The sequence below is a fragment of the Oncorhynchus clarkii genome, unplaced genomic scaffold (genome assembly GCF_045791955.1).
Source record: "Oncorhynchus clarkii lewisi isolate Uvic-CL-2024 unplaced genomic scaffold, UVic_Ocla_1.0 unplaced_contig_5775_pilon_pilon, whole genome shotgun sequence".
In the NCBI taxonomy this organism is placed as follows: Eukaryota; Metazoa; Chordata; class Actinopteri; order Salmoniformes; family Salmonidae; genus Oncorhynchus; species Oncorhynchus clarkii.
Window position 1 is genome coordinate 42,459 of NW_027258469.1, and position 24,676 is coordinate 67,134.

At 40.6% G+C, this 24,676-nt stretch overlaps 35 non-coding genes across 35 annotated transcripts; 34 read left to right on the forward strand and 1 right to left on the reverse strand.

Annotated features, from left to right (window-relative positions):
• The first annotated feature begins 628 nt into the window (after positions 1–628).
• On the forward strand, positions 629–702 carry trnat-agu (transfer RNA threonine (anticodon AGU)). The gene has a single exon. It is a non-coding gene; the product is annotated as a tRNA-Thr (tRNA).
• Positions 703–986: 284 nt separating this feature from the next.
• On the forward strand, positions 987–1,058 carry trnah-gug (transfer RNA histidin (anticodon GUG)). Its single transcript has one exon. It is a non-coding gene; the product is annotated as a tRNA-His (tRNA).
• A 946-nt stretch (positions 1,059–2,004) lies between these two features.
• trnat-agu (transfer RNA threonine (anticodon AGU)) lies at positions 2,005–2,078 on the forward strand. The gene has a single exon. It is a non-coding gene; the product is annotated as a tRNA-Thr (tRNA).
• Positions 2,079–2,362: 284 nt separating this feature from the next.
• Positions 2,363–2,434, forward strand: trnah-gug (transfer RNA histidin (anticodon GUG)). Its single transcript has one exon. It is a non-coding gene; the product is annotated as a tRNA-His (tRNA).
• A 946-nt stretch (positions 2,435–3,380) lies between these two features.
• On the forward strand, positions 3,381–3,454 carry trnat-agu (transfer RNA threonine (anticodon AGU)). Its single transcript has one exon. It is a non-coding gene; the product is annotated as a tRNA-Thr (tRNA).
• Positions 3,455–3,738: 284 nt separating this feature from the next.
• Positions 3,739–3,810, forward strand: trnah-gug (transfer RNA histidin (anticodon GUG)). The gene has a single exon. It is a non-coding gene; the product is annotated as a tRNA-His (tRNA).
• A 946-nt stretch (positions 3,811–4,756) lies between these two features.
• On the forward strand, positions 4,757–4,830 carry trnat-agu (transfer RNA threonine (anticodon AGU)). The gene has a single exon. It is a non-coding gene; the product is annotated as a tRNA-Thr (tRNA).
• Positions 4,831–5,114: 284 nt separating this feature from the next.
• Positions 5,115–5,186, forward strand: trnah-gug (transfer RNA histidin (anticodon GUG)). Its single transcript has one exon. It is a non-coding gene; the product is annotated as a tRNA-His (tRNA).
• Positions 5,187–6,132: 946 nt separating this feature from the next.
• trnat-agu (transfer RNA threonine (anticodon AGU)) lies at positions 6,133–6,206 on the forward strand. Its single transcript has one exon. It is a non-coding gene; the product is annotated as a tRNA-Thr (tRNA).
• A 284-nt stretch (positions 6,207–6,490) lies between these two features.
• Positions 6,491–6,562, forward strand: trnah-gug (transfer RNA histidin (anticodon GUG)). Its single transcript has one exon. It is a non-coding gene; the product is annotated as a tRNA-His (tRNA).
• A 946-nt stretch (positions 6,563–7,508) lies between these two features.
• trnat-agu (transfer RNA threonine (anticodon AGU)) lies at positions 7,509–7,582 on the forward strand. Its single transcript has one exon. It is a non-coding gene; the product is annotated as a tRNA-Thr (tRNA).
• A 284-nt stretch (positions 7,583–7,866) lies between these two features.
• trnah-gug (transfer RNA histidin (anticodon GUG)) lies at positions 7,867–7,938 on the forward strand. The gene has a single exon. It is a non-coding gene; the product is annotated as a tRNA-His (tRNA).
• A 946-nt stretch (positions 7,939–8,884) lies between these two features.
• Positions 8,885–8,958, forward strand: trnat-agu (transfer RNA threonine (anticodon AGU)). Its single transcript has one exon. It is a non-coding gene; the product is annotated as a tRNA-Thr (tRNA).
• A 284-nt stretch (positions 8,959–9,242) lies between these two features.
• trnah-gug (transfer RNA histidin (anticodon GUG)) lies at positions 9,243–9,314 on the forward strand. Its single transcript has one exon. It is a non-coding gene; the product is annotated as a tRNA-His (tRNA).
• A 946-nt stretch (positions 9,315–10,260) lies between these two features.
• Positions 10,261–10,334, forward strand: trnat-agu (transfer RNA threonine (anticodon AGU)). The gene has a single exon. It is a non-coding gene; the product is annotated as a tRNA-Thr (tRNA).
• Positions 10,335–10,618: 284 nt separating this feature from the next.
• On the forward strand, positions 10,619–10,690 carry trnah-gug (transfer RNA histidin (anticodon GUG)). The gene has a single exon. It is a non-coding gene; the product is annotated as a tRNA-His (tRNA).
• Positions 10,691–11,636: 946 nt separating this feature from the next.
• trnat-agu (transfer RNA threonine (anticodon AGU)) lies at positions 11,637–11,710 on the forward strand. The gene has a single exon. It is a non-coding gene; the product is annotated as a tRNA-Thr (tRNA).
• Positions 11,711–11,994: 284 nt separating this feature from the next.
• Positions 11,995–12,066, forward strand: trnah-gug (transfer RNA histidin (anticodon GUG)). Its single transcript has one exon. It is a non-coding gene; the product is annotated as a tRNA-His (tRNA).
• Positions 12,067–13,012: 946 nt separating this feature from the next.
• trnat-agu (transfer RNA threonine (anticodon AGU)) lies at positions 13,013–13,086 on the forward strand. Its single transcript has one exon. It is a non-coding gene; the product is annotated as a tRNA-Thr (tRNA).
• A 284-nt stretch (positions 13,087–13,370) lies between these two features.
• trnah-gug (transfer RNA histidin (anticodon GUG)) lies at positions 13,371–13,442 on the forward strand. Its single transcript has one exon. It is a non-coding gene; the product is annotated as a tRNA-His (tRNA).
• Positions 13,443–14,388: 946 nt separating this feature from the next.
• Positions 14,389–14,462, forward strand: trnat-agu (transfer RNA threonine (anticodon AGU)). Its single transcript has one exon. It is a non-coding gene; the product is annotated as a tRNA-Thr (tRNA).
• A 284-nt stretch (positions 14,463–14,746) lies between these two features.
• trnah-gug (transfer RNA histidin (anticodon GUG)) lies at positions 14,747–14,818 on the forward strand. The gene has a single exon. It is a non-coding gene; the product is annotated as a tRNA-His (tRNA).
• A 946-nt stretch (positions 14,819–15,764) lies between these two features.
• Positions 15,765–15,838, forward strand: trnat-agu (transfer RNA threonine (anticodon AGU)). The gene has a single exon. It is a non-coding gene; the product is annotated as a tRNA-Thr (tRNA).
• A 284-nt stretch (positions 15,839–16,122) lies between these two features.
• trnah-gug (transfer RNA histidin (anticodon GUG)) lies at positions 16,123–16,194 on the forward strand. The gene has a single exon. It is a non-coding gene; the product is annotated as a tRNA-His (tRNA).
• Positions 16,195–17,140: 946 nt separating this feature from the next.
• On the forward strand, positions 17,141–17,214 carry trnat-agu (transfer RNA threonine (anticodon AGU)). Its single transcript has one exon. It is a non-coding gene; the product is annotated as a tRNA-Thr (tRNA).
• Positions 17,215–17,498: 284 nt separating this feature from the next.
• On the forward strand, positions 17,499–17,570 carry trnah-gug (transfer RNA histidin (anticodon GUG)). Its single transcript has one exon. It is a non-coding gene; the product is annotated as a tRNA-His (tRNA).
• A 946-nt stretch (positions 17,571–18,516) lies between these two features.
• trnat-agu (transfer RNA threonine (anticodon AGU)) lies at positions 18,517–18,590 on the forward strand. The gene has a single exon. It is a non-coding gene; the product is annotated as a tRNA-Thr (tRNA).
• A 284-nt stretch (positions 18,591–18,874) lies between these two features.
• trnah-gug (transfer RNA histidin (anticodon GUG)) lies at positions 18,875–18,946 on the forward strand. Its single transcript has one exon. It is a non-coding gene; the product is annotated as a tRNA-His (tRNA).
• Positions 18,947–19,892: 946 nt separating this feature from the next.
• trnat-agu (transfer RNA threonine (anticodon AGU)) lies at positions 19,893–19,966 on the forward strand. The gene has a single exon. It is a non-coding gene; the product is annotated as a tRNA-Thr (tRNA).
• Positions 19,967–20,250: 284 nt separating this feature from the next.
• Positions 20,251–20,322, forward strand: trnah-gug (transfer RNA histidin (anticodon GUG)). Its single transcript has one exon. It is a non-coding gene; the product is annotated as a tRNA-His (tRNA).
• A 946-nt stretch (positions 20,323–21,268) lies between these two features.
• On the forward strand, positions 21,269–21,342 carry trnat-agu (transfer RNA threonine (anticodon AGU)). The gene has a single exon. It is a non-coding gene; the product is annotated as a tRNA-Thr (tRNA).
• A 284-nt stretch (positions 21,343–21,626) lies between these two features.
• trnah-gug (transfer RNA histidin (anticodon GUG)) lies at positions 21,627–21,698 on the forward strand. The gene has a single exon. It is a non-coding gene; the product is annotated as a tRNA-His (tRNA).
• Positions 21,699–22,644: 946 nt separating this feature from the next.
• trnat-agu (transfer RNA threonine (anticodon AGU)) lies at positions 22,645–22,718 on the forward strand. Its single transcript has one exon. It is a non-coding gene; the product is annotated as a tRNA-Thr (tRNA).
• Positions 22,719–23,002: 284 nt separating this feature from the next.
• trnah-gug (transfer RNA histidin (anticodon GUG)) lies at positions 23,003–23,074 on the forward strand. Its single transcript has one exon. It is a non-coding gene; the product is annotated as a tRNA-His (tRNA).
• A 786-nt stretch (positions 23,075–23,860) lies between these two features.
• On the reverse strand, positions 23,861–23,934 carry trnat-agu (transfer RNA threonine (anticodon AGU)). The gene has a single exon. It is a non-coding gene; the product is annotated as a tRNA-Thr (tRNA).
• Positions 23,935–24,676: the final 742 nt, after the last annotated feature.

A 24,676-nucleotide genomic window follows, 5' to 3' on the forward strand; every position in this document is an offset into this window, starting at 1 on the left:
GTCAGAGGTTCTTGAGTTTATTCATCTCGAGACCCAAATGAAAAATGTACTGTCCTCGAATGATCATAGTTACGAAGAAATAGTATGTGATTACCATTGATTACTGATATCTCGCTACCCACCTCTCACCAGTGTTGCCAACTTAGCGACTTTGTCGCTATATTTAGTGAGTATTCAGAAAAAAGACAAGAATCGACAGAAGAAAGTTCAATTGTAGTTCTAAACATACTTAGGGTGTTTTTTACTCACTTTTTGTCTCTCCCGAGACGTTATTCCTCTCTCCTACAGCGTCAATCACAATTACATCCACTTGGCCAATTATGAAAATTATGTGATGACGTCATTTAGCGACTTCTAGCTACTTTTAGGACCAGCAATAGCTACTTTCCTTCCTGAGGATTTGGCAACACTGCCTCTCACATGCTCAGGCCCACTTTGCGTCCCAAAACGTAGCTTAAGAAACCCTGTTGCTAGACAATTGAAGGTGTCTGTATCGTTTCCAATATTAGTAAAAGACATCTCTTTTGTGATGTGATTTTGCTAGACAGAGATGTGGGTTAAATTAATGAGACTGGTTTGATTCAAATAGGTGTGGGTGTTCACATCTGCAACATATATGACTTTTATGGGTGCTGTGGCTTAGTTGGTTAAAGTGCCTGTCTAGTAAACAGGAGATCCTGAGTTCAAATCTCAGCAGTACCTTTTTATTGTTCACATTGGTGGAGAAGGTCAGAGGGGAGGGCACTCAGGTTTTCTCACCAATGGGTTTAGAGAATTAGAGATGACGTGAGGAGGATGCAATTGAGATATTCCAATGTCACGGAAAAAGGGCACTTTTTGAATGAGAAAAAACCTACCGACTGTGTAAAGCTCCACTGTTTCTTCAGTTTATTCATTATCGAGACCAAAATGAAAAGAGTTTAGCCAGCTTGTGCACATCACTTTCACAGCCTATGTAGGCTTTACAAAGCCAGCTCTTGTAGCCGGCCGTGATCGTATAGTGGTTAGTACTCTGCGTTGTGGTCGCAGCAACCCCGGTTCGAATCCGGGTCACGGCACTGCAATGTAATTTTAGAAGGGTTGTTTTTTGAATGAGTTAAGACTTACTATGCAAGCTAAGAAACTCAGCAACTCTGCCGTTTGACAAAGTTCCCCACCATATTGTAGGTTAATTACTTACACGAAATGATTCATCTGCTGTTTCAGACGTTTTTACAATTTTTAAGCTCCAGAGCCAAATGAGAAATGCAGTGTCCTCGAACGACCAACATTATGAAGAAATAGTATATGATTCTGAATGTTCACTCATATCTCGCGACCCACCTATGACATGTTAATAACCGCTTTGGGTCCCAAATCATAGTTTAAGAATTCATGTCAGAGGTTCTTGAGTTTATTCATCTCGAGACCCAAATGAAAAATGTACTGTCCTCGAATGATCATAGTTACGAAGAAATAGTATGTGATTACCATTGATTACTGATATCTCGCTACCCACCTCTCACCAGTGTTGCCAACTTAGCGACTTTGTCGCTATATTTAGTGAGTATTCAGAAAAAAGACAAGAATCGACAGAAGAAAGTTCAATTGTAGTTCTAAACATACTTAGGGTGTTTTTTACTCACTTTTTGTCTCTCCCGAGACGTTATTCCTCTCTCCTACAGCGTCAATCACAATTACATCCACTTGGCCAATTATGAAAATTATGTGATGACGTCATTTAGCGACTTCTAGCTACTTTTAGGACCAGCAATAGCTACTTTCCTTCCTGAGGATTTGGCAACACTGCCTCTCACATGCTCAGGCCCACTTTGCGTCCCAAAACGTAGCTTAAGAAACCCTGTTGCTAGACAATTGAAGGTGTCTGTATCGTTTCCAATATTAGTAAAAGACATCTCTTTTGTGATGTGATTTTGCTAGACAGAGATGTGGGTTAAATTAATGAGACTGGTTTGATTCAAATAGGTGTGGGTGTTCACATCTGCAACATATATGACTTTTATGGGTGCTGTGGCTTAGTTGGTTAAAGTGCCTGTCTAGTAAACAGGAGATCCTGAGTTCAAATCTCAGCAGTACCTTTTTATTGTTCACATTGGTGGAGAAGGTCAGAGGGGAGGGCACTCAGGTTTTCTCACCAATGGGTTTAGAGAATTAGAGATGACGTGAGGAGGATGCAATTGAGATATTCCAATGTCACGGAAAAAGGGCACTTTTTGAATGAGAAAAAACCTACCGACTGTGTAAAGCTCCACTGTTTCTTCAGTTTATTCATTATCGAGACCAAAATGAAAAGAGTTTAGCCAGCTTGTGCACATCACTTTCACAGCCTATGTAGGCTTTACAAAGCCAGCTCTTGTAGCCGGCCGTGATCGTATAGTGGTTAGTACTCTGCGTTGTGGTCGCAGCAACCCCGGTTCGAATCCGGGTCACGGCACTGCAATGTAATTTTAGAAGGGTTGTTTTTTGAATGAGTTAAGACTTACTATGCAAGCTAAGAAACTCAGCAACTCTGCCGTTTGACAAAGTTCCCCACCATATTGTAGGTTAATTACTTACACGAAATGATTCATCTGCTGTTTCAGACGTTTTTACAATTTTTAAGCTCCAGAGCCAAATGAGAAATGCAGTGTCCTCGAACGACCAACATTATGAAGAAATAGTATATGATTCTGAATGTTCACTCATATCTCGCGACCCACCTATGACATGTTAATAACCGCTTTGGGTCCCAAATCATAGTTTAAGAATTCATGTCAGAGGTTCTTGAGTTTATTCATCTCGAGACCCAAATGAAAAATGTACTGTCCTCGAATGATCATAGTTACGAAGAAATAGTATGTGATTACCATTGATTACTGATATCTCGCTACCCACCTCTCACCAGTGTTGCCAACTTAGCGACTTTGTCGCTATATTTAGTGAGTATTCAGAAAAAAGACAAGAATCGACAGAAGAAAGTTCAATTGTAGTTCTAAACATACTTAGGGTGTTTTTTACTCACTTTTTGTCTCTCCCGAGACGTTATTCCTCTCTCCTACAGCGTCAATCACAATTACATCCACTTGGCCAATTATGAAAATTATGTGATGACGTCATTTAGCGACTTCTAGCTACTTTTAGGACCAGCAATAGCTACTTTCCTTCCTGAGGATTTGGCAACACTGCCTCTCACATGCTCAGGCCCACTTTGCGTCCCAAAACGTAGCTTAAGAAACCCTGTTGCTAGACAATTGAAGGTGTCTGTATCGTTTCCAATATTAGTAAAAGACATCTCTTTTGTGATGTGATTTTGCTAGACAGAGATGTGGGTTAAATTAATGAGACTGGTTTGATTCAAATAGGTGTGGGTGTTCACATCTGCAACATATATGACTTTTATGGGTGCTGTGGCTTAGTTGGTTAAAGTGCCTGTCTAGTAAACAGGAGATCCTGAGTTCAAATCTCAGCAGTACCTTTTTATTGTTCACATTGGTGGAGAAGGTCAGAGGGGAGGGCACTCAGGTTTTCTCACCAATGGGTTTAGAGAATTAGAGATGACGTGAGGAGGATGCAATTGAGATATTCCAATGTCACGGAAAAAGGGCACTTTTTGAATGAGAAAAAACCTACCGACTGTGTAAAGCTCCACTGTTTCTTCAGTTTATTCATTATCGAGACCAAAATGAAAAGAGTTTAGCCAGCTTGTGCACATCACTTTCACAGCCTATGTAGGCTTTACAAAGCCAGCTCTTGTAGCCGGCCGTGATCGTATAGTGGTTAGTACTCTGCGTTGTGGTCGCAGCAACCCCGGTTCGAATCCGGGTCACGGCACTGCAATGTAATTTTAGAAGGGTTGTTTTTTGAATGAGTTAAGACTTACTATGCAAGCTAAGAAACTCAGCAACTCTGCCGTTTGACAAAGTTCCCCACCATATTGTAGGTTAATTACTTACACGAAATGATTCATCTGCTGTTTCAGACGTTTTTACAATTTTTAAGCTCCAGAGCCAAATGAGAAATGCAGTGTCCTCGAACGACCAACATTATGAAGAAATAGTGTATGATTCTGAATGTTCACTCATATCTCGCGACCCACCTATGACATGTTAATAACCGCTTTGGGTCCCAAATCATAGTTTAAGAATTCATGTCAGAGGTTCTTGAGTTTATTCATCTCGAGACCCAAATGAAAAATGTACTGTCCTCGAATGATCATAGTTACGAAGAAATAGTATGTGATTACCATTGATTACTGATATCTCGCTACCCACCTCTCACCAGTGTTGCCAACTTAGCGACTTTGTCGCTATATTTAGTGAGTATTCAGAAAAAAGACAAGAATCGACAGAAGAAAGTTCAATTGTAGTTCTAAACATACTTAGGGTGTTTTTTACTCACTTTTTGTCTCTCCCGAGACGTTATTCCTCTCTCCTACAGCGTCAATCACAATTACATCCACTTGGCCAATTATGAAAATTATGTGATGACGTCATTTAGCGACTTCTAGCTACTTTTAGGACCAGCAATAGCTACTTTCCTTCCTGAGGATTTGGCAACACTGCCTCTCACATGCTCAGGCCCACTTTGCGTCCCAAAACGTAGCTTAAGAAACCCTGTTGCTAGACAATTGAAGGTGTCTGTATCGTTTCCAATATTAGTAAAAGACATCTCTTTTGTGATGTGATTTTGCTAGACAGAGATGTGGGTTAAATTAATGAGACTGGTTTGATTCAAATAGGTGTGGGTGTTCACATCTGCAACATATATGACTTTTATGGGTGCTGTGGCTTAGTTGGTTAAAGTGCCTGTCTAGTAAACAGGAGATCCTGAGTTCAAATCTCAGCAGTACCTTTTTATTGTTCACATTGGTGGAGAAGGTCAGAGGGGAGGGCACTCAGGTTTTCTCACCAATGGGTTTAGAGAATTAGAGATGACGTGAGGAGGATGCAATTGAGATATTCCAATGTCACGGAAAAAGGGCACTTTTTGAATGAGAAAAAACCTACCGACTGTGTAAAGCTCCACTGTTTCTTCAGTTTATTCATTATCGAGACCAAAATGAAAAGAGTTTAGCCAGCTTGTGCACATCACTTTCACAGCCTATGTAGGCTTTACAAAGCCAGCTCTTGTAGCCGGCCGTGATCGTATAGTGGTTAGTACTCTGCGTTGTGGTCGCAGCAACCCCGGTTCGAATCCGGGTCACGGCACTGCAATGTAATTTTAGAAGGGTTGTTTTTTGAATGAGTTAAGACTTACTATGCAAGCTAAGAAACTCAGCAACTCTGCCGTTTGACAAAGTTCCCCACCATATTGTAGGTTAATTACTTACACGAAATGATTCATCTGCTGTTTCAGACGTTTTTACAATTTTTAAGCTCCAGAGCCAAATGAGAAATGCAGTGTCCTCGAACGACCAACATTATGAAGAAATAGTGTATGATTCTGAATGTTCACTCATATCTCGCGACCCACCTATGACATGTTAATAACCGCTTTGGGTCCCAAATCATAGTTTAAGAATTCATGTCAGAGGTTCTTGAGTTTATTCATCTCGAGACCCAAATGAAAAATGTACTGTCCTCGAATGATCATAGTTACGAAGAAATAGTATGTGATTACCATTGATTACTGATATCTCGCTACCCACCTCTCACCAGTGTTGCCAACTTAGCGACTTTGTCGCTATATTTAGTGAGTATTCAGAAAAAAGACAAGAATCGACAGAAGAAAGTTCAATTGTAGTTCTAAACATACTTAGGGTGTTTTTTACTCACTTTTTGTCTCTCCCGAGACGTTATTCCTCTCTCCTACAGCGTCAATCACAATTACATCCACTTGGCCAATTATGAAAATTATGTGATGACGTCATTTAGCGACTTCTAGCTACTTTTAGGACCAGCAATAGCTACTTTCCTTCCTGAGGATTTGGCAACACTGCCTCTCACATGCTCAGGCCCACTTTGCGTCCCAAAACGTAGCTTAAGAAACCCTGTTGCTAGACAATTGAAGGTGTCTGTATCGTTTCCAATATTAGTAAAAGACATCTCTTTTGTGATGTGATTTTGCTAGACAGAGATGTGGGTTAAATTAATGAGACTGGTTTGATTCAAATAGGTGTGGGTGTTCACATCTGCAACATATATGACTTTTATGGGTGCTGTGGCTTAGTTGGTTAAAGTGCCTGTCTAGTAAACAGGAGATCCTGAGTTCAAATCTCAGCAGTACCTTTTTATTGTTCACATTGGTGGAGAAGGTCAGAGGGGAGGGCACTCAGGTTTTCTCACCAATGGGTTTAGAGAATTAGAGATGACGTGAGGAGGATGCAATTGAGATATTCCAATGTCACGGAAAAAGGGCACTTTTTGAATGAGAAAAAACCTACCGACTGTGTAAAGCTCCACTGTTTCTTCAGTTTATTCATTATCGAGACCAAAATGAAAAGAGTTTAGCCAGCTTGTGCACATCACTTTCACAGCCTATGTAGGCTTTACAAAGCCAGCTCTTGTAGCCGGCCGTGATCGTATAGTGGTTAGTACTCTGCGTTGTGGTCGCAGCAACCCCGGTTCGAATCCGGGTCACGGCACTGCAATGTAATTTTAGAAGGGTTGTTTTTTGAATGAGTTAAGACTTACTATGCAAGCTAAGAAACTCAGCAACTCTGCCGTTTGACAAAGTTCCCCACCATATTGTAGGTTAATTACTTACACGAAATGATTCATCTGCTGTTTCAGACGTTTTTACAATTTTTAAGCTCCAGAGCCAAATGAGAAATGCAGTGTCCTCGAACGACCAACATTATGAAGAAATAGTGTATGATTCTGAATGTTCACTCATATCTCGCGACCCACCTATGACATGTTAATAACCGCTTTGGGTCCCAAATCATAGTTTAAGAATTCATGTCAGAGGTTCTTGAGTTTATTCATCTCGAGACCCAAATGAAAAATGTACTGTCCTCGAATGATCATAGTTACGAAGAAATAGTATGTGATTACCATTGATTACTGATATCTCGCTACCCACCTCTCACCAGTGTTGCCAACTTAGCGACTTTGTCGCTATATTTAGTGAGTATTCAGAAAAAAGACAAGAATCGACAGAAGAAAGTTCAATTGTAGTTCTAAACATACTTAGGGTGTTTTTTACTCACTTTTTGTCTCTCCCGAGACGTTATTCCTCTCTCCTACAGCGTCAATCACAATTACATCCACTTGGCCAATTATGAAAATTATGTGATGACGTCATTTAGCGACTTCTAGCTACTTTTAGGACCAGCAATAGCTACTTTCCTTCCTGAGGATTTGGCAACACTGCCTCTCACATGCTCAGGCCCACTTTGCGTCCCAAAACGTAGCTTAAGAAACCCTGTTGCTAGACAATTGAAGGTGTCTGTATCGTTTCCAATATTAGTAAAAGACATCTCTTTTGTGATGTGATTTTGCTAGACAGAGATGTGGGTTAAATTAATGAGACTGGTTTGATTCAAATAGGTGTGGGTGTTCACATCTGCAACATATATGACTTTTATGGGTGCTGTGGCTTAGTTGGTTAAAGTGCCTGTCTAGTAAACAGGAGATCCTGAGTTCAAATCTCAGCAGTACCTTTTTATTGTTCACATTGGTGGAGAAGGTCAGAGGGGAGGGCACTCAGGTTTTCTCACCAATGGGTTTAGAGAATTAGAGATGACGTGAGGAGGATGCAATTGAGATATTCCAATGTCACGGAAAAAGGGCACTTTTTGAATGAGAAAAAACCTACCGACTGTGTAAAGCTCCACTGTTTCTTCAGTTTATTCATTATCGAGACCAAAATGAAAAGAGTTTAGCCAGCTTGTGCACATCACTTTCACAGCCTATGTAGGCTTTACAAAGCCAGCTCTTGTAGCCGGCCGTGATCGTATAGTGGTTAGTACTCTGCGTTGTGGTCGCAGCAACCCCGGTTCGAATCCGGGTCACGGCACTGCAATGTAATTTTAGAAGGGTTGTTTTTTGAATGAGTTAAGACTTACTATGCAAGCTAAGAAACTCAGCAACTCTGCCGTTTGACAAAGTTCCCCACCATATTGTAGGTTAATTACTTACACGAAATGATTCATCTGCTGTTTCAGACGTTTTTACAATTTTTAAGCTCCAGAGCCAAATGAGAAATGCAGTGTCCTCGAACGACCAACATTATGAAGAAATAGTGTATGATTCTGAATGTTCACTCATATCTCGCGACCCACCTATGACATGTTAATAACCGCTTTGGGTCCCAAATCATAGTTTAAGAATTCATGTCAGAGGTTCTTGAGTTTATTCATCTCGAGACCCAAATGAAAAATGTACTGTCCTCGAATGATCATAGTTACGAAGAAATAGTATGTGATTACCATTGATTACTGATATCTCGCTACCCACCTCTCACCAGTGTTGCCAACTTAGCGACTTTGTCGCTATATTTAGTGAGTATTCAGAAAAAAGACAAGAATCGACAGAAGAAAGTTCAATTGTAGTTCTAAACATACTTAGGGTGTTTTTTACTCACTTTTTGTCTCTCCCGAGACGTTATTCCTCTCTCCTACAGCGTCAATCACAATTACATCCACTTGGCCAATTATGAAAATTATGTGATGACGTCATTTAGCGACTTCTAGCTACTTTTAGGACCAGCAATAGCTACTTTCCTTCCTGAGGATTTGGCAACACTGCCTCTCACATGCTCAGGCCCACTTTGCGTCCCAAAACGTAGCTTAAGAAACCCTGTTGCTAGACAATTGAAGGTGTCTGTATCGTTTCCAATATTAGTAAAAGACATCTCTTTTGTGATGTGATTTTGCTAGACAGAGATGTGGGTTAAATTAATGAGACTGGTTTGATTCAAATAGGTGTGGGTGTTCACATCTGCAACATATATGACTTTTATGGGTGCTGTGGCTTAGTTGGTTAAAGTGCCTGTCTAGTAAACAGGAGATCCTGAGTTCAAATCTCAGCAGTACCTTTTTATTGTTCACATTGGTGGAGAAGGTCAGAGGGGAGGGCACTCAGGTTTTCTCACCAATGGGTTTAGAGAATTAGAGATGACGTGAGGAGGATGCAATTGAGATATTCCAATGTCACGGAAAAAGGGCACTTTTTGAATGAGAAAAAACCTACCGACTGTGTAAAGCTCCACTGTTTCTTCAGTTTATTCATTATCGAGACCAAAATGAAAAGAGTTTAGCCAGCTTGTGCACATCACTTTCACAGCCTATGTAGGCTTTACAAAGCCAGCTCTTGTAGCCGGCCGTGATCGTATAGTGGTTAGTACTCTGCGTTGTGGTCGCAGCAACCCCGGTTCGAATCCGGGTCACGGCACTGCAATGTAATTTTAGAAGGGTTGTTTTTTGAATGAGTTAAGACTTACTATGCAAGCTAAGAAACTCAGCAACTCTGCCGTTTGACAAAGTTCCCCACCATATTGTAGGTTAATTACTTACACGAAATGATTCATCTGCTGTTTCAGACGTTTTTACAATTTTTAAGCTCCAGAGCCAAATGAGAAATGCAGTGTCCTCGAACGACCAACATTATGAAGAAATAGTGTATGATTCTGAATGTTCACTCATATCTCGCGACCCACCTATGACATGTTAATAACCGCTTTGGGTCCCAAATCATAGTTTAAGAATTCATGTCAGAGGTTCTTGAGTTTATTCATCTCGAGACCCAAATGAAAAATGTACTGTCCTCGAATGATCATAGTTACGAAGAAATAGTATGTGATTACCATTGATTACTGATATCTCGCTACCCACCTCTCACCAGTGTTGCCAACTTAGCGACTTTGTCGCTATATTTAGTGAGTATTCAGAAAAAAGACAAGAATCGACAGAAGAAAGTTCAATTGTAGTTCTAAACATACTTAGGGTGTTTTTTACTCACTTTTTGTCTCTCCCGAGACGTTATTCCTCTCTCCTACAGCGTCAATCACAATTACATCCACTTGGCCAATTATGAAAATTATGTGATGACGTCATTTAGCGACTTCTAGCTACTTTTAGGACCAGCAATAGCTACTTTCCTTCCTGAGGATTTGGCAACACTGCCTCTCACATGCTCAGGCCCACTTTGCGTCCCAAAACGTAGCTTAAGAAACCCTGTTGCTAGACAATTGAAGGTGTCTGTATCGTTTCCAATATTAGTAAAAGACATCTCTTTTGTGATGTGATTTTGCTAGACAGAGATGTGGGTTAAATTAATGAGACTGGTTTGATTCAAATAGGTGTGGGTGTTCACATCTGCAACATATATGACTTTTATGGGTGCTGTGGCTTAGTTGGTTAAAGTGCCTGTCTAGTAAACAGGAGATCCTGAGTTCAAATCTCAGCAGTACCTTTTTATTGTTCACATTGGTGGAGAAGGTCAGAGGGGAGGGCACTCAGGTTTTCTCACCAATGGGTTTAGAGAATTAGAGATGACGTGAGGAGGATGCAATTGAGATATTCCAATGTCACGGAAAAAGGGCACTTTTTGAATGAGAAAAAACCTACCGACTGTGTAAAGCTCCACTGTTTCTTCAGTTTATTCATTATCGAGACCAAAATGAAAAGAGTTTAGCCAGCTTGTGCACATCACTTTCACAGCCTATGTAGGCTTTACAAAGCCAGCTCTTGTAGCCGGCCGTGATCGTATAGTGGTTAGTACTCTGCGTTGTGGTCGCAGCAACCCCGGTTCGAATCCGGGTCACGGCACTGCAATGTAATTTTAGAAGGGTTGTTTTTTGAATGAGTTAAGACTTACTATGCAAGCTAAGAAACTCAGCAACTCTGCCGTTTGACAAAGTTCCCCACCATATTGTAGGTTAATTACTTACACGAAATGATTCATCTGCTGTTTCAGACGTTTTTACAATTTTTAAGCTCCAGAGCCAAATGAGAAATGCAGTGTCCTCGAACGACCAACATTATGAAGAAATAGTGTATGATTCTGAATGTTCACTCATATCTCGCGACCCACCTATGACATGTTAATAACCGCTTTGGGTCCCAAATCATAGTTTAAGAATTCATGTCAGAGGTTCTTGAGTTTATTCATCTCGAGACCCAAATGAAAAATGTACTGTCCTCGAATGATCATAGTTACGAAGAAATAGTATGTGATTACCATTGATTACTGATATCTCGCTACCCACCTCTCACCAGTGTTGCCAACTTAGCGACTTTGTCGCTATATTTAGTGAGTATTCAGAAAAAAGACAAGAATCGACAGAAGAAAGTTCAATTGTAGTTCTAAACATACTTAGGGTGTTTTTTACTCACTTTTTGTCTCTCCCGAGACGTTATTCCTCTCTCCTACAGCGTCAATCACAATTACATCCACTTGGCCAATTATGAAAATTATGTGATGACGTCATTTAGCGACTTCTAGCTACTTTTAGGACCAGCAATAGCTACTTTCCTTCCTGAGGATTTGGCAACACTGCCTCTCACATGCTCAGGCCCACTTTGCGTCCCAAAACGTAGCTTAAGAAACCCTGTTGCTAGACAATTGAAGGTGTCTGTATCGTTTCCAATATTAGTAAAAGACATCTCTTTTGTGATGTGATTTTGCTAGACAGAGATGTGGGTTAAATTAATGAGACTGGTTTGATTCAAATAGGTGTGGGTGTTCACATCTGCAACATATATGACTTTTATGGGTGCTGTGGCTTAGTTGGTTAAAGTGCCTGTCTAGTAAACAGGAGATCCTGAGTTCAAATCTCAGCAGTACCTTTTTATTGTTCACATTGGTGGAGAAGGTCAGAGGGGAGGGCACTCAGGTTTTCTCACCAATGGGTTTAGAGAATTAGAGATGACGTGAGGAGGATGCAATTGAGATATTCCAATGTCACGGAAAAAGGGCACTTTTTGAATGAGAAAAAACCTACCGACTGTGTAAAGCTCCACTGTTTCTTCAGTTTATTCATTATCGAGACCAAAATGAAAAGAGTTTAGCCAGCTTGTGCACATCACTTTCACAGCCTATGTAGGCTTTACAAAGCCAGCTCTTGTAGCCGGCCGTGATCGTATAGTGGTTAGTACTCTGCGTTGTGGTCGCAGCAACCCCGGTTCGAATCCGGGTCACGGCACTGCAATGTAATTTTAGAAGGGTTGTTTTTTGAATGAGTTAAGACTTACTATGCAAGCTAAGAAACTCAGCAACTCTGCCGTTTGACAAAGTTCCCCACCATATTGTAGGTTAATTACTTACACGAAATGATTCATCTGCTGTTTCAGACGTTTTTACAATTTTTAAGCTCCAGAGCCAAATGAGAAATGCAGTGTCCTCGAACGACCAACATTATGAAGAAATAGTGTATGATTCTGAATGTTCACTCATATCTCGCGACCCACCTATGACATGTTAATAACCGCTTTGGGTCCCAAATCATAGTTTAAGAATTCATGTCAGAGGTTCTTGAGTTTATTCATCTCGAGACCCAAATGAAAAATGTACTGTCCTCGAATGATCATAGTTACGAAGAAATAGTATGTGATTACCATTGATTACTGATATCTCGCTACCCACCTCTCACCAGTGTTGCCAACTTAGCGACTTTGTCGCTATATTTAGTGAGTATTCAGAAAAAAGACAAGAATCGACAGAAGAAAGTTCAATTGTAGTTCTAAACATACTTAGGGTGTTTTTTACTCACTTTTTGTCTCTCCCGAGACGTTATTCCTCTCTCCTACAGCGTCAATCACAATTACATCCACTTGGCCAATTATGAAAATTATGTGATGACGTCATTTAGCGACTTCTAGCTACTTTTAGGACCAGCAATAGCTACTTTCCTTCCTGAGGATTTGGCAACACTGCCTCTCACATGCTCAGGCCCACTTTGCGTCCCAAAACGTAGCTTAAGAAACCCTGTTGCTAGACAATTGAAGGTGTCTGTATCGTTTCCAATATTAGTAAAAGACATCTCTTTTGTGATGTGATTTTGCTAGACAGAGATGTGGGTTAAATTAATGAGACTGGTTTGATTCAAATAGGTGTGGGTGTTCACATCTGCAACATATATGACTTTTATGGGTGCTGTGGCTTAGTTGGTTAAAGTGCCTGTCTAGTAAACAGGAGATCCTGAGTTCAAATCTCAGCAGTACCTTTTTATTGTTCACATTGGTGGAGAAGGTCAGAGGGGAGGGCACTCAGGTTTTCTCACCAATGGGTTTAGAGAATTAGAGATGACGTGAGGAGGATGCAATTGAGATATTCCAATGTCACGGAAAAAGGGCACTTTTTGAATGAGAAAAAACCTACCGACTGTGTAAAGCTCCACTGTTTCTTCAGTTTATTCATTATCGAGACCAAAATGAAAAGAGTTTAGCCAGCTTGTGCACATCACTTTCACAGCCTATGTAGGCTTTACAAAGCCAGCTCTTGTAGCCGGCCGTGATCGTATAGTGGTTAGTACTCTGCGTTGTGGTCGCAGCAACCCCGGTTCGAATCCGGGTCACGGCACTGCAATGTAATTTTAGAAGGGTTGTTTTTTGAATGAGTTAAGACTTACTATGCAAGCTAAGAAACTCAGCAACTCTGCCGTTTGACAAAGTTCCCCACCATATTGTAGGTTAATTACTTACACGAAATGATTCATCTGCTGTTTCAGACGTTTTTACAATTTTTAAGCTCCAGAGCCAAATGAGAAATGCAGTGTCCTCGAACGACCAACATTATGAAGAAATAGTATATGATTCTGAATGTTCACTCATATCTCGCGACCCACCTATGACATGTTAATAACCGCTTTGGGTCCCAAATCATAGTTTAAGAATTCATGTCAGAGGTTCTTGAGTTTATTCATCTCGAGACCCAAATGAAAAATGTACTGTCCTCGAATGATCATAGTTACGAAGAAATAGTATGTGATTACCATTGATTACTGATATCTCGCTACCCACCTCTCACCAGTGTTGCCAACTTAGCGACTTTGTCGCTATATTTAGTGAGTATTCAGAAAAAAGACAAGAATCGACAGAAGAAAGTTCAATTGTAGTTCTAAACATACTTAGGGTGTTTTTTACTCACTTTTTGTCTCTCCCGAGACGTTATTCCTCTCTCCTACAGCGTCAATCACAATTACATCCACTTGGCCAATTATGAAAATTATGTGATGACGTCATTTAGCGACTTCTAGCTACTTTTAGGACCAGCAATAGCTACTTTCCTTCCTGAGGATTTGGCAACACTGCCTCTCACATGCTCAGGCCCACTTTGCGTCCCAAAACGTAGCTTAAGAAACCCTGTTGCTAGACAATTGAAGGTGTCTGTATCGTTTCCAATATTAGTAAAAGACATCTCTTTTGTGATGTGATTTTGCTAGACAGAGATGTGGGTTAAATTAATGAGACTGGTTTGATTCAAATAGGTGTGGGTGTTCACATCTGCAACATATATGACTTTTATGGGTGCTGTGGCTTAGTTGGTTAAAGTGCCTGTCTAGTAAACAGGAGATCCTGAGTTCAAATCTCAGCAGTACCTTTTTATTGTTCACATTGGTGGAGAAGGTCAGAGGGGAGGGCACTCAGGTTTTCTCACCAATGGGTTTAGAGAATTAGAGATGACGTGAGGAGGATGCAATTGAGATATTCCAATGTCACGGAAAAAGGGCACTTTTTGAATGAGAAAAAACCTACCGACTGTGTAAAGCTCCACTGTTTCTTCAGTTTATTCATTATCGAGACCAAAATGAAAAGAGTTTAGCCAGCTTGTGCACATCACTTTCACAGCCTATGTAGGCTTTACAAAGCCAGCTCTTGTAGCCGGCCGTGATCGTATAGTGGTTAGTACTCTGCGTTGTGGTCGCAGCAACCCCGGTTCGAATCCGGGTCACGGCACTGCAATGTAATTTTAGAAGGGTTGTTTTTTGAATGAGTTAAGACTTACTATGCAAGCTAAGAAACTCAGCAACTCTGCCGTTTGACAAAGTTCCCCACCATATTGTAGGTTAATTACTTACACGAAATGATTCATCTGCTGTTTCAGACGTTTTTACAATTTTTAAGCTCCAGAGCCAAATGAGAAATGCAGTGTCCTCGAACGACCAACATTATGAAGAAATAGTATATGATTCTGAATGTTCACTCATATCTCGCGACCCACCTATGACATGTTAATAACCGCTTTGGGTCCCAAATCATAGTTTAAGAATTCATGTCAGAGGTTCTTGAGTTTATTCATCTCGAGACCCAAATGAAAAATGTACTGTCCTCGAATGATCATAGTTACGAAGAAATAGTATGTGATTACCATTGATTACTGATATCTCGCTACCCACCTCTCACCAGTGTTGCCAACTTAGCGACTTTGTCGCTATATTTAGTGAGTATTCAGAAAAAAGACAAGAATCGACAGAAGAAAGTTCAATTGTAGTTCTAAACATACTTAGGGTGTTTTTTACTCACTTTTTGTCTCTCCCGAGACGTTATTCCTCTCTCCTACAGCGTCAATCACAATTACATCCACTTGGCCAATTATGAAAATTATGTGATGACGTCATTTAGCGACTTCTAGCTACTTTTAGGACCAGCAATAGCTACTTTCCTTCCTGAGGATTTGGCAACACTGCCTCTCACATGCTCAGGCCCACTTTGCGTCCCAAAACGTAGCTTAAGAAACCCTGTTGCTAGACAATTGAAGGTGTCTGTATCGTTTCCAATATTAGTAAAAGACATCTCTTTTGTGATGTGATTTTGCTAGACAGAGATGTGGGTTAAATTAATGAGACTGGTTTGATTCAAATAGGTGTGGGTGTTCACATCTGCAACATATATGACTTTTATGGGTGCTGTGGCTTAGTTGGTTAAAGTGCCTGTCTAGTAAACAGGAGATCCTGAGTTCAAATCTCAGCAGTACCTTTTTATTGTTCACATTGGTGGAGAAGGTCAGAGGGGAGGGCACTCAGGTTTTCTCACCAATGGGTTTAGAGAATTAGAGATGACGTGAGGAGGATGCAATTGAGATATTCCAATGTCACGGAAAAAGGGCACTTTTTGAATGAGAAAAAACCTACCGACTGTGTAAAGCTCCACTGTTTCTTCAGTTTATTCATTATCGAGACCAAAATGAAAAGAGTTTAGCCAGCTTGTGCACATCACTTTCACAGCCTATGTAGGCTTTACAAAGCCAGCTCTTGTAGCCGGCCGTGATCGTATAGTGGTTAGTACTCTGCGTTGTGGTCGCAGCAACCCCGGTTCGAATCCGGGTCACGGCACTGCAATGTAATTTTAGAAGGGTTGTTTTTTGAATGAGTTAAGACTTACTATGCAAGCTAAGAAACTCAGCAACTCTGCCGTTTGACAAAGTTCCCCACCATATTGTAGGTTAATTACTTACACGAAATGATTCATCTGCTGTTTCAGACGTTTTTACAATTTTTAAGCTCCAGAGCCAAATGAGAAATGCAGTGTCCTCGAACGACCAACATTATGAAGAAATAGTATATGATTCTGAATGTTCACTCATATCTCGCGACCCACCTATGACATGTTAATAACCGCTTTGGGTCCCAAATCATAGTTTAAGAATTCATGTCAGAGGTTCTTGAGTTTATTCATCTCGAGACCCAAATGAAAAATGTACTGTCCTCGAATGATCATAGTTACGAAGAAATAGTATGTGATTACCATTGATTACTGATATCTCGCTACCCACCTCTCACCAGTGTTGCCAACTTAGCGACTTTGTCGCTATATTTAGTGAGTATTCAGAAAAAAGACAAGAATCGACAGAAGAAAGTTCAATTGTAGTTCTAAACATACTTAGGGTGTTTTTTACTCACTTTTTGTCTCTCCCGAGACGTTATTCCTCTCTCCTACAGCGTCAATCACAATTACATCCACTTGGCCAATTATGAAAATTATGTGATGACGTCATTTAGCGACTTCTAGCTACTTTTAGGACCAGCAATAGCTACTTTCCTTCCTGAGGATTTGGCAACACTGCCTCTCACATGCTCAGGCCCACTTTGCGTCCCAAAACGTAGCTTAAGAAACCCTGTTGCTAGACAATTGAAGGTGTCTGTATCGTTTCCAATATTAGTAAAAGACATCTCTTTTGTGATGTGATTTTGCTAGACAGAGATGTGGGTTAAATTAATGAGACTGGTTTGATTCAAATAGGTGTGGGTGTTCACATCTGCAACATATATGACTTTTATGGGTGCTGTGGCTTAGTTGGTTAAAGTGCCTGTCTAGTAAACAGGAGATCCTGAGTTCAAATCTCAGCAGTACCTTTTTATTGTTCACATTGGTGGAGAAGGTCAGAGGGGAGGGCACTCAGGTTTTCTCACCAATGGGTTTAGAGAATTAGAGATGACGTGAGGAGGATGCAATTGAGATATTCCAATGTCACGGAAAAAGGGCACTTTTTGAATGAGAAAAAACCTACCGACTGTGTAAAGCTCCACTGTTTCTTCAGTTTATTCATTATCGAGACCAAAATGAAAAGAGTTTAGCCAGCTTGTGCACATCACTTTCACAGCCTATGTAGGCTTTACAAAGCCAGCTCTTGTAGCCGGCCGTGATCGTATAGTGGTTAGTACTCTGCGTTGTGGTCGCAGCAACCCCGGTTCGAATCCGGGTCACGGCACTGCAATGTAATTTTAGAAGGGTTGTTTTTTGAATGAGTTAAGACTTACTATGCAAGCTAAGAAACTCAGCAACTCTGCCGTTTGACAAAGTTCCCCACCATATTGTAGGTTAATTACTTACACGAAATGATTCATCTGCTGTTTCAGACGTTTTTACAATTTTTAAGCTCCAGAGCCAAATGAGAAATGCAGTGTCCTCGAACGACCAACATTATGAAGAAATAGTATATGATTCTGAATGTTCACTCATATCTCGCGACCCACCTATGACATGTTAATAACCGCTTTGGGTCCCAAATCATAGTTTAAGAATTCATGTCAGAGGTTCTTGAGTTTATTCATCTCGAGACCCAAATGAAAAATGTACTGTCCTCGAATGATCATAGTTACGAAGAAATAGTATGTGATTACCATTGATTACTGATATCTCGCTACCCACCTCTCACCAGTGTTGCCAACTTAGCGACTTTGTCGCTATATTTAGTGAGTATTCAGAAAAAAGACAAGAATCGACAGAAGAAAGTTCAATTGTAGTTCTAAACATACTTAGGGTGTTTTTTACTCACTTTTTGTCTCTCCCGAGACGTTATTCCTCTCTCCTACAGCGTCAATCACAATTACATCCACTTGGCCAATTATGAAAATTATGTGATGACGTCATTTAGCGACTTCTAGCTACTTTTAGGACCAGCAATAGCTACTTTCCTTCCTGAGGATTTGGCAACACTGCCTCTCACATGCTCAGGCCCACTTTGCGTCCCAAAACGTAGCTTAAGAAACCCTGTTGCTAGACAATTGAAGGTGTCTGTATCGTTTCCAATATTAGTAAAAGACATCTCTTTTGTGATGTGATTTTGCTAGACAGAGATGTGGGTTAAATTAATGAGACTGGTTTGATTCAAATAGGTGTGGGTGTTCACATCTGCAACATATATGACTTTTATGGGTGCTGTGGCTTAGTTGGTTAAAGTGCCTGTCTAGTAAACAGGAGATCCTGAGTTCAAATCTCAGCAGTACCTTTTTATTGTTCACATTGGTGGAGAAGGTCAGAGGGGAGGGCACTCAGGTTTTCTCACCAATGGGTTTAGAGAATTAGAGATGACGTGAGGAGGATGCAATTGAGATATTCCAATGTCACGGAAAAAGGGCACTTTTTGAATGAGAAAAAACCTACCGACTGTGTAAAGCTCCACTGTTTCTTCAGTTTATTCATTATCGAGACCAAAATGAAAAGAGTTTAGCCAGCTTGTGCACATCACTTTCACAGCCTATGTAGGCTTTACAAAGCCAGCTCTTGTAGCCGGCCGTGATCGTATAGTGGTTAGTACTCTGCGTTGTGGTCGCAGCAACCCCGGTTCGAATCCGGGTCACGGCACTGCAATGTAATTTTAGAAGGGTTGTTTTTTGAATGAGTTAAGACTTACTATGCAAGCTAAGAAACTCAGCAACTCTGCCGTTTGACAAAGTTCCCCACCATATTGTAGGTTAATTACTTACACGAAATGATTCATCTGCTGTTTCAGACGTTTTTACAATTTTTAAGCTCCAGAGCCAAATGAGAAATGCAGTGTCCTCGAACGACCAACATTATGAAGAAATAGTATATGATTCTGAATGTTCACTCATATCTCGCGACCCACCTATGACATGTTAATAACCGCTTTGGGTCCCAAATCATAGTTTAAGAATTCATGTCAGAGGTTCTTGAGTTTATTCATCTCGAGACCCAAATGAAAAATGTACTGTCCTCGAATGATCATAGTTACGAAGAAATAGTATGTGATTACCATTGATTACTGATATCTCGCTACCCACCTCTCACCAGTGTTGCCAACTTAGCGACTTTGTCGCTATATTTAGTGAGTATTCAGAAAAAAGACAAGAATCGACAGAAGAAAGTTCAATTGTAGTTCTAAACATACTTAGGGTGTTTTTTACTCACTTTTTGTCTCTCCCGAGACGTTATTCCTCTCTCCTACAGCGTCAATCACAATTACATCCACTTGGCCAATTATGAAAATTATGTGATGACGTCATTTAGCGACTTCTAGCTACTTTTAGGACCAGCAATAGCTACTTTCCTTCCTGAGGATTTGGCAACACTGCCTCTCACATGCTCAGGCCCACTTTGCGTCCCAAAACGTAGCTTAAGAAACCCTGTTGCTAGACAATTGAAGGTGTCTGTATCGTTTCCAATATTAGTAAAAGACATCTCTTTTGTGATGTGATTTTGCTAGACAGAGATGTGGGTTAAATTAATGAGACTGGTTTGATTCAAATAGGTGTGGGTGTTCACATCTGCAACATATATGACTTTTATGGGTGCTGTGGCTTAGTTGGTTAAAGTGCCTGTCTAGTAAACAGGAGATCCTGAGTTCAAATCTCAGCAGTACCTTTTTATTGTTCACATTGGTGGAGAAGGTCAGAGGGGAGGGCACTCAGGTTTTCTCACCAATGGGTTTAGAGAATTAGAGATGACGTGAGGAGGATGCAATTGAGATATTCCAATGTCACGGAAAAAGGGCACTTTTTGAATGAGAAAAAACCTACCGACTGTGTAAAGCTCCACTGTTTCTTCAGTTTATTCATTATCGAGACCAAAATGAAAAGAGTTTAGCCAGCTTGTGCACATCACTTTCACAGCCTATGTAGGCTTTACAAAGCCAGCTCTTGTAGCCGGCCGTGATCGTATAGTGGTTAGTACTCTGCGTTGTGGTCGCAGCAACCCCGGTTCGAATCCGGGTCACGGCACTGCAATGTAATTTTAGAAGGGTTGTTTTTTGAATGAGTTAAGACTTACTATGCAAGCTAAGAAACTCAGCAACTCTGCCGTTTGACAAAGTTCCCCACCATATTGTAGGTTAATTACTTACACGAAATGATTCATCTGCTGTTTCAGACGTTTTTACCATTTTTAAGCTCCAGAGCCAAATGAGAAATGCAGTGTCCTCGAACGACCAACATTATGAAGAAATAGTATATGATTCTGAATGTTCACTCATATCTCGCGACCCACCTATGACATGTTAATAACCGCTTTGGGTCCCAAATCATAGTTTAAGAATTCATGTCAGAGGTTCTTGAGTTTATTCATCTCGAGACCCAAATGAAAAATGTACTGTCCTCGAATGATCATAGTTACGAAGAAATAGTATGTGATTACCATTGATTACTGATATCTCGCTACCCACCTCTCACCAGTGTTGCCAACTTAGCGACTTTGTCGCTATATTTAGTGAGTATTCAGAAAAAAGACAAGAATCGACAGAAGAAAGTTCAATTGTAGTTCTAAACATACTTAGGGTGTTTTTTACTCACTTTTTGTCTCTCCCGAGACGTTATTCCTCTCTCCTACAGCGTCAATCACAATTACATCCACTTGGCCAATTATGAAAATTATGTGATGACGTCATTTAGCGACTTCTAGCTACTTTTAGGACCAGCAATAGCTACTTTCCTTCCTGAGGATTTGGCAACACTGCCTCTCACATGCTCAGGCCCACTTTGCGTCCCAAAACGTAGCTTAAGAAACCCTGTTGCTAGACAATTGAAGGTGTCTGTATCGTTTCCAATATTAGTAAAAGACATCTCTTTTGTGATGTGATTTTGCTAGACAGAGATGTGGGTTAAATTAATGAGACTGGTTTGATTCAAATAGGTGTGGGTGTTCACATCTGCAACATATATGACTTTTATGGGTGCTGTGGCTTAGTTGGTTAAAGTGCCTGTCTAGTAAACAGGAGATCCTGAGTTCAAATCTCAGCAGTACCTTTTTATTGTTCACATTGGTGGAGAAGGTCAGAGGGGAGGGCACTCAGGTTTTCTCACCAATGGGTTTAGAGAATTAGAGATGACGTGAGGAGGATGCAATTGAGATATTCCAATGTCACGGAAAAAGGGCACTTTTTGAATGAGAAAAAACCTACCGACTGTGTAAAGCTCCACTGTTTCTTCAGTTTATTCATTATCGAGACCAAAATGAAAAGAGTTTAGCCAGCTTGTGCACATCACTTTCACAGCCTATGTAGGCTTTACAAAGCCAGCTCTTGTAGCCGGCCGTGATCGTATAGTGGTTAGTACTCTGCGTTGTGGTCGCAGCAACCCCGGTTCGAATCCGGGTCACGGCACTGCAATGTAATTTTAGAAGGGTTGTTTTTTGAATGAGTTAAGACTTACTATGCAAGCTAAGAAACTCAGCAACTCTGCCGTTTGACAAAGTTCCCCACCATATTGTAGGTTAATTACTTACACGAAATGATTCATCTGCTGTTTCAGACGTTTTTACCATTTTTAAGCTCCAGAGCCAAATGAGAAATGCAGTGTCCTCGAACGACCAACATTATGAAGAAATAGTGTATGATTCTGAATGTTCACTCATATCTCGCGACCCACCTATGACATGTTAATAACCGCTTTGGGTCCCAAATCATAGTTTAAGAATTCATGTCAGAGGTTCTTGAGTTTATTCATCTCGAGACCCAAATGAAAAATGTACTGTCCTCGAATGATCATAGTTACGAAGAAATAGTATGTGATTACCATTGATTACTGATATCTCGCTACCCACCTCTCACCAGTGTTGCCAACTTAGCGACTTTGTCGCTATATTTAGTGAGTATTCAGAAAAAAGACAAGAATCGACAGAAGAAAGTTCAATTGTAGTTCTAAACATACTTAGGGTGTTTTTTACTCACTTTTTGTCTCTCCCGAGACGTTATTCCTCTCTCCTACAGCGTCAATCACAATTACATCCACTTGGCCAATTATGAAAATTATGTGATGACGTCATTTAGCGACTTCTAGCTACTTTTAGGACCAGCAATAGCTACTTTCCTTCCTGAGGATTTGGCAACACTGCCTCTCACATGCTCAGGCCCACTTTGCGTCCCAAAACGTAGCTTAAGAAACCCTGTTGCTAGACAATTGAAGGTGTCTGTATCGTTTCCAATATTAGTAAAAGACATCTCTTTTGTGATGTGATTTTGCTAGACAGAGATGTGGGTTAAATTAATGAGACTGGTTTGATTCAAATAGGTGTGGGTGTTCACATCTGCAACATATATGACTTTTATGGGTGCTGTGGCTTAGTTGGTTAAAGTGCCTGTCTAGTAAACAGGAGATCCTGAGTTCAAATCTCAGCAGTACCTTTTTATTGTTCACATTGGTGGAGAAGGTCAGAGGGGAGGGCACTCAGGTTTTCTCACCAATGGGTTTAGAGAATTAGAGATGACGTGAGGAGGATGCAATTGAGATATTCCAATGTCACGGAAAAAGGGCACTTTTTGAATGAGAAAAAACCTACCGACTGTGTAAAGCTCCACTGTTTCTTCAGTTTATTCATTATCGAGACCAAAATGAAAAGAGTTTAGCCAGCTTGTGCACATCACTTTCACAGCCTATGTAGGCTTTACAAAGCCAGCTCTTGTAGCCGGCCGTGATCGTATAGTGGTTAGTACTCTGCGTTGTGGTCGCAGCAACCCCGGTTCGAATCCGGGTCACGGCACTGCAATGTAATTTTAGAAGGGTTGTTTTTTGAATGAGTTAAGACTTACTATGCAAGCTAAGAAACTCAGCAACTCTGCCGTTTGACAAAGTTCCCCACCATATTGTAGGTTAATTACTTACACGAAATGATTCATCTGCTGTTTCAGACGTTTTTACCATTTTTAAGCTCGAGAGCCAAATGAGAAATGCAGTGTCCTCGAACGACCAACATTATGAAGAAATAGTGTATGATTCTGAATGTTCACTCATATCTCGCGACCCACCTATGACATGTTAATAACCGCTTTGGGTCCCAAATCATAGTTTAAGAATTCATGTCAGAGAGATGGGGACTTTGTCAAATGGAAGAGTTATTGAGTTTCTTAGCTCACACAAGAGGTTTCAACTCATTCAAAATACAACCCTTTTGAAATGGCAATTCTTTGTCGTGACCCGGATTCAGACCGGGGTTCCTGTGGCCACAACGCAGAGTACTAAACACTATACGATCACAGCGAGCTACCAAAGATCGCTTGTAAAGCCTACTCATGCTCTGACAGAGACCTGTACAAGCTGGCTGAAATCTTCATTTAGCGCTCGAAATGATTCAACTGAAGAACCAGTTGAAGTTGAGACAGTTGGTACGTTGTAATTCTTTGAAAAAGTTCCCTTTTCCGATTAATTGGAATATCTCAATTGCATCCTCCTCACATATTTTCTCCTCTCATCACTCCAAATTCTCAAGACTCATTGGTTGAGAAAAGCAGAACACTCTCCACCAATGTGTTCAATGACATGTTTGAAAAGGCTCTGCTGAGATTCGAACTCAGGATCTCCTGTTTACTAGACAGGCGCTTTAACCAACTAAGCCACAGCGCCTGCAGCTGCAAATTATGCTGCAGGTAAGAACACCGCCACACGTATTTATATCAAACATGTCTCATTCATTTAACCCATATCTCTGTCTTGCAAAATCACGTCACAAAACAGATGTTATTTACTAATATTGGAATCGATATGGACTCCTTCAATTGTCTAGCAACAGGGTTTCTTAAGCTATGTTTTGGGACCCAAAGTGGGCCTGAGTATGTGAGAGGTGGGCAGCGCGATATCAGTAAACATTTTGAGTCACAAGCTATTTCTTCTTAATTTCGGTCATCCGAGGACAGTAGATTTTTCATTTGGGTCTCGAACTGAATAAACTCAAGATACTCTGACATGGATTCTTAAACTATGGTTTGGGACCCAAAGTGGGAATATCGCGAGATATGAGTAAACATTCAGAATCATACACGATTTCTTCATCATTTTGGTCGTTTCGGGGAAACTACATTTCTCAGTTGGATCTCGAGATTAAAAATGGTAAAAACCTAAGAAAAAGCAGATGAATCAGTTAATGTAAGTAATTAACCTAGCATGAGATGGGGACTTTGTCAAATGGAAGAGTTATTGAGTTTCTTAGCTCACACAGGAGGTTTCAACTCATTCAAAATACAACCCTTTTGAAATGGCAATTCTTTGTCGTGACCCGGATTCAGACCGGGGTTCCTGCGGCCTCAACGCAGAGTACTAAACACTATACGATCACAGCGAGCTTCCAAAGATTGCTTGTAAAGCCTAC